Raw genomic sequence first — 10,789 nt, 5'->3', positions numbered from 1 at the left:
GACTATATCGGCAGAATTTGTAATATTAAAATAACATTATACCTGTTTTTGGCTGTTAAATGCACTTTCCAGGGAAGGAGGAAAGTATGCATCCCCCTCCTCCCCCACTATTTTCCGTAATCGCAAATTTAATTATAGCAAATTAACGTCAAATTTTTTGCTAATGAATCACATTGATAAGCGAACACTGAAATGAACGCAAGCATTTTTGAGGAGCTGGAGATAAAAAATTTGAAAAAAAATTATAATATAGTAAAAAACCCTCTTAATTTAAAAGTCACTTGTCTTTTACGGCAAAGTAATAATTTCCCATGTACAATAAAAGTATGCAATTCAAAAACCCATGATTAAGGACGACTTTTTTGTTTTGCGTGTTAGCAAAAGATGGGTTTTACTGTAATAAAACCAGGTAGCTACTCTTCAGTAGCAAAAATGATTGCAAACATTAATAAAAGTCGGCGAAACACATCGAAATCTCTAGATAGCATAAACGCGGGTTATGCAAAAAGGTTTCATGTCTACAGCACCTGCAGGCTATTCAAAATTTTCCGTCCTTGTCCTGTTCCAATTTTATATTCTTGACCGCTAATCATTGAAATTGGCAACCTCTCCGAATTTGTCACCTTGGCTATAGGCCACTAAATCCTGTCCATAGGTTTCTGTTAGCACCGGGCTCTGCTTCCCCTAAGGGCGGCTCTGATTGTTTGAAAGTGTTCACTCTGGAGCTTCATATTTTTATTATCAAAATAACAAACTAGTTAAGAATGATAGATCGCATCACATTTTTCAACTTCTGCCATGGACACCTTGTGGTCTTCGGCGCAGGGGTCGGAAGTGTTCCAGACGTGTGATGCTCAGATTGATATTTATGTTGGAAATTGTTGTGATTTAATTCTGGGAATATCAAACTTGTTCTTCAAAATTTTGTGGGTGCACACTGCATCCTTGATTCTCATGCCACTGGTCTTCCGTTATTCTGAAGGGGTGAAAATAACCTCCTTTATATAGAGTAACCGAAGGAAGCCATGACAAGCAAGGGCATAGCGAGGGGGACTGGGGTGTCTGGTGTCCCCCTCGACATGTGAGAAGATGGCCAAATTTATTGTTCTATCATTTTAGCCCCCCCCCCGCCTCGAACAAAATTTCTGGCTATGGGCCTGTGTGGATCTATTTCATGACCAAATGACAAGTGTATAACAGAGTGAGCAACCTAGTGAGTTGATGATAGAATGATGAGCAACCTGGAGATCGAGTGACATAAAGAGCAACGTTATGTGTGAGTGATGTAATGAGTGATCCTGTGATAAAATGAGCTACTTAGTGATTGACTGAGTGACCTTGTGAGCAACAGCTGGTTTGGCTCATTTATTCACTCATGTCGAATTGATGTCAGTGAATTTTCTTAACGATGAATTGTCATGTCTCAAATTTTCTTAACGATGAATCGTCATGTCGGCGAATTTTCTTAATGATGAATTGTCATGTCAGTGAATTTTCCTAGTAGTATATTTGCCTTTCTGTAAATTGTGGGGCAATGAATTTTCCACAGACGAGGGTCCTTGGAAAGATTCAGAGCTCCCACTCAAAAAACAAGAAAGTAGGAAGGGGAGAGAACCAGGGTTGTCTTAAGAGCATCATGGGCCCCGGGCCAAGTGGTTTTTCTGAGGCCTTAGCTGATATATATATAACTTCCCCAAACATTCAATTACTTCTTGTTTTTCTGAGGCCCCCAGGTGAGCCCATTCGTTAAGACGGCACTGGAGGCCCCTTAGACCACATAATAAAAAAAATTATTTTACTTTAAAAAATTTTTGAAATTTTTTCTTCATTATTTCCATTTAGCACTATTTCAGTATCTTATAAGGCTCGAGCCAAAGTAAAGTGACAGAAACGACTTGGTTACAAAATAAAATTTTCATCAAAACAGTGTACTAGCGACCACAGAAAATACTATTTTCTGTCGCTCCTTACAATGACAACTTTTTTTTCAAGTTTAATACAGTCTAGCCTGTCAACTCTCTTCGCCAATGCATAGCAAAGGTTTCTTAAGAATGACGCTCCTTCCACACCACTTCCAGGAGAACAGTGCAAATTGAGTGAATTCCAAGATCCAATGCAAATAGGGAGCCAGATGGTTTTCCTGTATTATCCATCCTTTTTTTTTGAAGGTATTTGTTTACTGATCAATACCAGTGCAATCGTTTTTGACAAATTAAGCACTTTCATTTCTAGTTCTTTGCTGAGCATTGTAAATATTGTTTATGCCTCTTCACGCCTTAAAAATGACGAAGACAATTGAATGCTATTGGATAGCATCAGAATCACCAAACCTAGAATAGGCATATATGTATCCAACTGCTTTGTAATGCAAACTGCTGTTTCACCTATACATCAAACTTGAAACTGTAATTTTGAATGTTAGTTATATATACTGTCCAAGACCATGAAGTAATACAAAATTATTTTTTCCATCAAGATGGAAGTTTTTAATGACTACTCTACTTGTTGAACCCTCAAACTAAGCAAATAAAAAATGAATAAACCAAATGGTCCACATACACCCCCTCCCCAAATAACTTTGAAAATGATAAATTTCTGCTTTGGAAGAATCATTAATTGCATTCTACAACATTTGTAATGTTTGCCAACATATTGATGATTCCCTGTTCAATTAAAAACCAATTACACAAATTTTGTTGATAGCATTTGGTGAAAAAGTAGGACATTTCTCCAAAAAGTATGACGAGCGGGAATCCTGGAGATTTCATAATGGGTCTGTGAGCTTTGATGAAAAAACAATTAACTCATTGTTCTCACATTTCTATATACAAAATATTATTTTGCAAAGCATTCTGTGACATTCATTTTATTTATATTGGCAGAAATTGTCAGTGGAACACAAAACGAACCCTTGCCAGACGCGGGGTGTAATGTGATAGGCCTCCTCGTGGTGCACCCTGGGTAATGCTAATTTATCACACGTCATTGTCATCGCTTATTTGTGCTCATACCCTTCACTTTCAATAGCCCAGATTACATTTTTTTTTTCTACACATCTTACAGTACTTGTCTTGCGTCTTGTGTCCAACCCCTCATTGTGGACCCCGCTCAGGTGGGGAGGGGTCCTCCCAGACGGGGCATTGCTTCTAGCGTATGCTCTATCTGGGACGCTGTCTACCTGCGTGTTTTCGGTGCATGGAGACCCGTAAGGCTGGAGATGGGGATCCTGGTTAGGCTGATGCGCTAGCTTTGGCCCCGGATTCAGCCGAAACGGGAGGCTTGGATTAGCCCCGTCCAGGCCAATCGGCTGTGGTCGCCTCGGTGGCTGAAGGGGTTACACTACTGGACAGGTAGAAGTACCGGGCCTGTCGGACGTCGTTGAGGTTTGTTGGTGCTGCTTCACGACGATCTTGGATCTTGAACGCGTCTGCTCGCCTGCTTTGGTGGTGTATAGCTCCCACCTAACCTGACGTTGCTACTAACCTTCACCGGTTACGTGTGCGCGTCCACTCGTAGGGCTCCATGGTGGGCATGGTGGGTGGGAGTGGAACAATACCCATTCAAATATGGGAAAAAATCAAAATGCACCAAAACGTCAAAGAACCGCTTCGAACCAAACACATGTCACTGTAACTGCTGCTTCAAATTCATCAACTGTCTCATTTTTCTTTCTGCACTCTTCAGATGCCGAAAAACCGCTGGCCAAAGTATCACCATTTGTAATAGATAAAGCTCTCTATGGCACAGTTGGTACCTTAAAATCGGTGAAGGCCCTTCGTTCAGGAGACCTTCTCATCGAAACTAACACATCCAAACAAGCCGAACTCATTCAAAAGCTCACATCTCTCGGAGACATTCCAATAACAGTCAAAATCCATCCCACGTTGAATTATTCACGTGGTGTCATTTCAGATAATAACTTAATTAACATGGATGAAGAAGAACTAACACAAGAGCTGGCGTCTCAAGGCGTAACATCTGCCAAACATATTATGAGCCACAAAGATGGCAATCCAGCTCCCACACGAAACATAATTCTCACATTCTCATCACCAACATTGCCGAAAGATATCAAAATAGGTTATTATAACCTCAAAATCCGGCCATACATTCCTAACCCTGTTCGATGCTTTAACTGCCAAAAATACGGCCACTCACGAACGGCGTGCCGCAGCCAACCCACCTGCGCAAAAAGCGGTGAGAAGGACCACATTTCGGACAACTGCACTAATTCACCATTCAAGTGCGTCAATTGCGGTGGCGACCACCCCGCATTTGACAGAAAGTGTCCGAAATGGAATGAGGAAAAAGAGATCCAGAAGATCAAGGTCCTTAATAACATCTCATATATATCGAAGCACGCCGTCGTATAACCTCTAACCAAACTCCAATAGGTAATAGATCATATTCTAATATGGTAACAAATCCATCATCAGCTAATAAGACTAAAAATGTCACGAAAGCATCCGTAACAACTCAGACTGAACCAATAGCTGATACATCAACTCAAACATCATCATCTAACCAACCGTGTAATAGTTGTGGCTGCTGTTGCTCTGCTGGATTACGGAGGGAGTCCACTACCTCCGAAGAAGAAGCGGGAAAAGCAACAGCGCACACATTCAAAAAACCTACTGTTACTAAACCCAAGATTAATTCTGGGAAATAAATCTAAAAAGACCGGATATTCAAGAAAAGCAATACAGAGAGCAATAAAATGTCCCACCCTCAAGAATGTGTCACTAATTGATGACAAGTCAATTGGTGACATGGATCTTGATAATCTATCAGAATCTGGTGGTACTCGCCGGAAACTGGACCGGAATAAATTTAAAGAATTCGAACCGTCTACTTCTACTTAATTTATGGCCAACATAATCCAATGGAACATTCGTGGTCTTAGATCCAATTACGAAGATCTCAAGGATTTGATCAATCGCTGTCATCCTGTTTGCGTGGCACTCCAGGAAACTTTCACGAAGCCCTCGGAGACATGGAACATCAGGCGACATTTCCTGTTCCGTATTGATTACGATGACGGGAGTAGAGCTTGCCGCGGTGTTGCTCTGCTGGTTCCACATCACGTGTCGTCGCGCGTTCTAACGCTGCGCACGAACATGCAAGCCATCGCGGTGGAAATTTCTACTGGCCTAAGAATTACCATCTGTTCCATTTATTTGCCACCAAATGACACCATCTTACAGAGAGATCTAGAAGATCTGATTGATCAATTACCTCCACCATTTTTTCTTCTTGGAGACTTCAATGCTCATAACATGATATGGGGTTCTAACAGCAGCACCCCTCGTGGGGAAATGGTAGAACGGCTGTTACAAGACATGGACCTTGCCATCATGAATGATGGCAGTTTCACTCATTTCCATGCCCCAAACAATACTTTCACTGCAATAGATTTATCGTTATGCTCACCTTCACTCTTGCCCAACTGGTCCTGGTCGGTTGATCCGGACCTCCACGGGAGCAATCATTTTCCTCTAGTGGTTAAGTGCCTTGATCGAAGCCATAGCATACCTGAGGGTCCTCCTCGGTGGAAGCTTGGCTTGTGGCCGCCCGATGGGCAGACTTCACGGTCAAGGCAGAAATCACGGAGGATATGGTTTCGCAACCCGACGTCGACCACTGTGTCGACCTTGTGACCAGTTGTGTCATCTCTGCAGCAAATGAATCAATACCCAAAGTCTCCTCGAAACTTCCTAAATTTCCTAAACCTTGGTGGAACCACGAGTGTAATCTTACTATTAAAGCACAAAAGAAAGCATGGAGTAGGTTCCGGCGGTATCCTACCCATGACAACAAGTTGGCATTTTTAAAAGCAAAGGCGATAGCGAGAAGCGCCAGGCTCAACGCGAGTCCTGGCAAAACTTTACCACGGGAATCAATTCATCTACTTCATCTAAAGTCATTTGGGACCGGATCCGAAAAATCAATGGTCATTATCAGTCTCATCCACTTACCATTTTAAATACCAATGGCACTATCATCAGCGATGTGAGGGATATTGCGGATACCATCGCCGCCCATTTCGCCGCTGTCTCCAGTGATGCGAACTATCCCCCATCGTTTCATCCCATTAAATCATCGGCCGAACGTACATCGTACACCTTCCGGCCTTTTACACCGGAGGGGTACAATTCATTGTTCACCCTTCGTGAACTGACGACGGCCTTGCAGCGAAGTCCTGACTCAGCTGTAGGGCCCGATGCTATTCATTATTCCATGATTCGGCATCTCTGACCAGAATCACTGTCACATTTACTTATTTTATTCAATCGGATCTGGGTCAGCCATTCATTTCCTGACACCTGGCGAGCAGCCATTGTTCTTGCATTCCCGAAGCCTGGAAAAAATCCTCAGCAACCTAACAGTTACAGACCTATTGCTTTGACCAGTTGTTTGTGTAAGCTCATGGAACGCATGGTCAACTATCGCCTTATGCACTACCTTCAGGTTAACAATATTTTATCGAAACATCAAAGCGGCTTTAGACGGTTCAGGTCCACAACTTGCAATATGTTACGCCTTGAGGCATTTGTGAAGAGGGAGCATATGCTAGCCATATTTTTCGATATAGAAAAGGCCTACGATCGTACTTGGAGGCACGGAATTCTCTCCGACCTCTATAATTGCGGCTTGCGGGGCAACTTGCCCATTTTCATTAAGAACTTTCTCGCTCGCCGCATCTTCCAGGTACGGATCGGAAGGACATTATCAGCTCCCCAAATTCAAGAACGAGGTGTACCTCAAGGTAGCATTTTAAGTGTTAACTTTTTATTTTAAGACTCAACGGGAGTTGGTTCAACACCCCGTTATCTGTCACTGGCGCACTTTACGTGGATGATCTGTTGATATCATATCAATCAGTGAATATGAGGACAGCCGAGAGACAATTGCAAACCGCACTCAACAAGATCAGCAAGTGGGCACATAATAACGGCTTCTCATTCTCCGCTGACAAAACTGTCGCTATGCACTTTTGTCGGCGTCGAGAACTGCATGATGACCCACAATTGTTTCTAAACAATAGTCTAATACCAATAGTAGAAAATACAAAAGTCCTCGGCGTCACATTCGATAAAAAACTTACTTTCAAACCTCATATTGCACAATTGAGAGCTCGTTGCATGAAGACGATGAACCTCTTGAAGGTCATCTCGTCTACATCATGGGGAGCAGACCGTAAGTCACTCATTCACTTGTATAAAGCTCTAATAAGATCAAAGCTTGACTACGGCTCCATTGTATACGGGTCAGCACCTCGGAGTGATCTGAGTGTGCTCGACCCAATTCATCATCTCGCTCTCCGCATTTGCTCTGGAGCTTTCCGAACTTCTCCATGGAAAGCCTGTATGTCGAATGCAACGAGCCATCACTGACATCAAGACGCCAGCAACTTTCCTTGAAATATTATTTCAAAATGAAGTCTTTACCAGATCATCCACTTCATCGTGTCATTTTTAATCCCTCATTTCATAGACTTTTTGCTGCTCGACCTTCATGTGTTCCATCTTACGGTCTTCGTATGAGGGCACTTGTGGAAGAACTACAATTAGACATCAGTCGTGTGGCCCCAGGTGCTTGGCAACTGGCACCATGGGAGCAGTCTCTGCCAGATGTCTCTCTTTCATTATCATCATACCCTAGAGCCACCACAGCAGATGTCATATATCGACAGATATTGTTTAGGCACAGGGGTAGGTACAACAGGTACTTCCCCATATATACCGACGGCTCCAAGAGCCCTGGGCATGTCGGTTGTGCCTACATCTGCTGTGAGGAGACATCTTTCAAACTTCCCGACATATTTTCTATTTACTCGGCAGAGCTGTACGCAATCCTTCAGGCTCTACGTCATATACGACGCAAACGCCACCGACGATGCATCATCTATAGCGACTCTCTCAGCGCATTGCAAGCGCTGTGTTCCTTCACTTTTCACACTCATCCATTCATCCATGCCATTTTTCATGAACTGCATCACCTCATTCATCATGGTACCACAGTAAAATATTACTGGGTACCAGGTCATGTAGGAATACCGGGCAACGAAAAAGCAGACAACGCAGCTCGAACAACAACTAACATTGATAATAGCCTTTTGGTACCTGCCAGTGACCACTTCTCAATCCTCCGGGAAGTGATGCATCGCCACTGGCAGGATTATTGGAACAATCAAATTAATAATAAACTTCATGCCATCAAGCCCACACTTGGCCACTGGCGTTCGAGCTGCAGGACCAACCGAAAGGAGGAAGTTCTGCTTGCCCGGTTGCGCATAGGACACAGCCGTATCACACAATCATATTTATTATTACGAGAGAGCCAACCAGAGTGCCCACATTGTCAAAGTCCATTAACCATTGCTCATGCTTTTACTTGTTCATATCATCGTCATCATTTTACGACCGCTTTTGGTTAAAGTCATCTTGCACTTCATGACATTTTAAATGACCATTGCGATGCATCTCGTGTTTTTAAATTCATCAAAGCCATTGGTTTTTATAACAAATTATAGATTTTTACAATTCATGTCATTGTTTTATGCTTCACGTTGCTTTTTATCATGCCTGATTTTAGTATTTTGACATGACAAAAGGTTGATTTTTCTTATTTTTATAATTTGTTTTGGCGCAGTTTGACCAAATTGGTCCTTGCGCCAGAAAATTTAAAATCCAATCCAATCTTGCCAGACCCCTTCTGAAGAAAATACTGGAAAAAAAAAATCGACAGATTTTTTTAAATTTCAACTGATATAAAAATTGGTGAAATAGTTCTGAAATATTCAGAGAATGATAAATTCATTCACAAATTGCCCGCCTCATGGAACGTGAGCTCCATGTTATTTTTCAAGAATAGCAATTACAAAGTTGCAGGGAACACACAGATGACTGGATCAAAGTAGATTATTTAGGTGAAATTTTATTGAAACACAACAAAATTCATTACAATGTCAATTGAAGGTGCAACAATCAGATTATACAATAAGAAATTTCAAAAATATACAAATGAGGTTATAATCATTGCTACGACTGCTTGACTGTACATATATCTCATAAGCATTTATCACCAATTGGTAAAAAGAATGTGTGTTATAATAGTCCCCAACGTATTTGTCATCAGAATTGTGCTTAGAGAGATATAGATGGCTTTTTTCTCAGCCAGAGATATCAAGGAAACAGTTATTTTCCGGATATTATGCTGAGGTGAGCTCGGAAAGAAAAGTCATTACGTCTCCGCCGGGACTCGAACCCAGGCCCTCTTGCATACCGGGCAAGCATGCTACCATCTACACCACTGGAGACACATGAATCTGCCTTCCAAATTTCACGCACTGTGTCGTGAGGCGCTGAAGTAGAGGCATTAGTAGCCTCTCTTAACTTCAGGAAATGGCCCCCGGGTGGGACGGTTTAGAGAGATATAGATATTCAGCGCCTCACGACACAGTGCGTGAAATTTGGAAGGCAGATTCATGTATCTCCAGTGGTGTAGATGGTAGCATGCTTGCCCGGTATGCAAGAGGGCCTGGGTTCGAGTCCCGGCGGAGACGTGATGACTTTTCTTTCCGAGCTCACCTCAGCATAATATCCGGAAAATAACTGTTTCCTTGAGAATTGTGCTTGTTTTGTCTTCTTACTGGTGCAGCCATCTGTCTTTGATACTTTAAAGTGAGGATGACGAGTGATTGAGTGTTATCATGTTGAAGAGGTCTTACTATTCACTCTCTGCGGAGAGACTTTTTTGAATGGGAGACCGGCTTGCATTCGCATCTCGAAATTGGGAAACCGCAGAAAACCAACTTCAGCCGGCATTTTCAACTCTTACACAAGAGTTTGTGTTGAGCTGGACAGCAAGTTTCAAATGGAAATCTGAAAAAATGAAAATAAAATCCTGAATAAATAATTTCACATTCATAAACCCATATAAGACGGTTGCAAGTAATTAAAAATATGTGCTGCGATGGATATTCTGCCTCCTGAAGCAAATATTATTTTACAAGATATACAGAAGACTGGATGTTGTGAAGATATTTATTATTAGAGATGTTAATTTTTTAAGGAAGGAAAAAACTCATCTCTGCCTCTACCGGGAGTCGAACCCGGGTCCCTCGATTGCAGGACGAGTGCTCTGACCACTAAGCTACAGAGGAGATAGAGACTTTCCTTCGCTAGAGCGTATAGCAATCGAGGGACCCGGGTTCGACTCCCGGTAGAGGCAGAGATGAGTTTTTTCCTTCCTTAAAAAATTAACATCTCTAATAATAAATATCTTCACAACATCCAGTCTTCTGTATATCTTGTATTAACAAGTGAAGAGCGACATTCATGTCATAAATATTATTTTGCTACCATCTGGATGTGCCTATTTAAGAATTTTTATTTTTTCAGCTTCATATATAACTAAGGTTAATTATAATTAACAGAAATAATATATCTATTGTCTATCTATATATATTTTTCATAATAATTAATTAATAGAGATGTCGGTTTCAAAAACACTGACATTAACCATTTAAAGGCCAATGTTCCATAAATGGAAATAGTTTTCATTTACAAAAATATCAAATAAAAATTGATTCAAACATTTCTAGTTTTTCATTGTATTTAGAGGAGAGTTCAAAGTATTTTTTTAAATAAATTAGGAAACTTCAGGTTGATATAAACATTTTTGGCAGAATTTTTAAATCTGACATTTTTTCCCCCATTTCGATTAAAATTTGCCAAAATTTCAATTTGAAGAAAATTGAAAATTATTTTTTGAATGCTTCTACCAC

General features: G+C 41.3%; 1 non-coding gene across 1 annotated transcript; it reads right to left on the bottom strand.

The window, feature by feature from the left end:
* Window positions 1-10,093: 10,093 nt before the first annotated feature.
* On the bottom strand, window positions 10,094-10,165 carry TRNAA-UGC (transfer RNA alanine (anticodon UGC)). The gene has a single exon. It is a non-coding gene; the product is annotated as a tRNA-Ala (tRNA).
* Between the last annotated feature and the right edge of the window lie 624 nt (window positions 10,166-10,789).

This window comes from Pholcus phalangioides, unplaced genomic scaffold (assembly GCF_987345545.1).
Source record: "Pholcus phalangioides strain wild (caught in Gottingen) unplaced genomic scaffold, Ppha-v1.0 ptg000017l_1, whole genome shotgun sequence".
Taxonomy (NCBI): Eukaryota; Metazoa; Arthropoda; class Arachnida; order Araneae; family Pholcidae; genus Pholcus; species Pholcus phalangioides.
The sequence above is the reverse complement of the archived record's forward strand: the minus strand, read 5'-3'. Positions and strand labels throughout refer to the sequence as shown.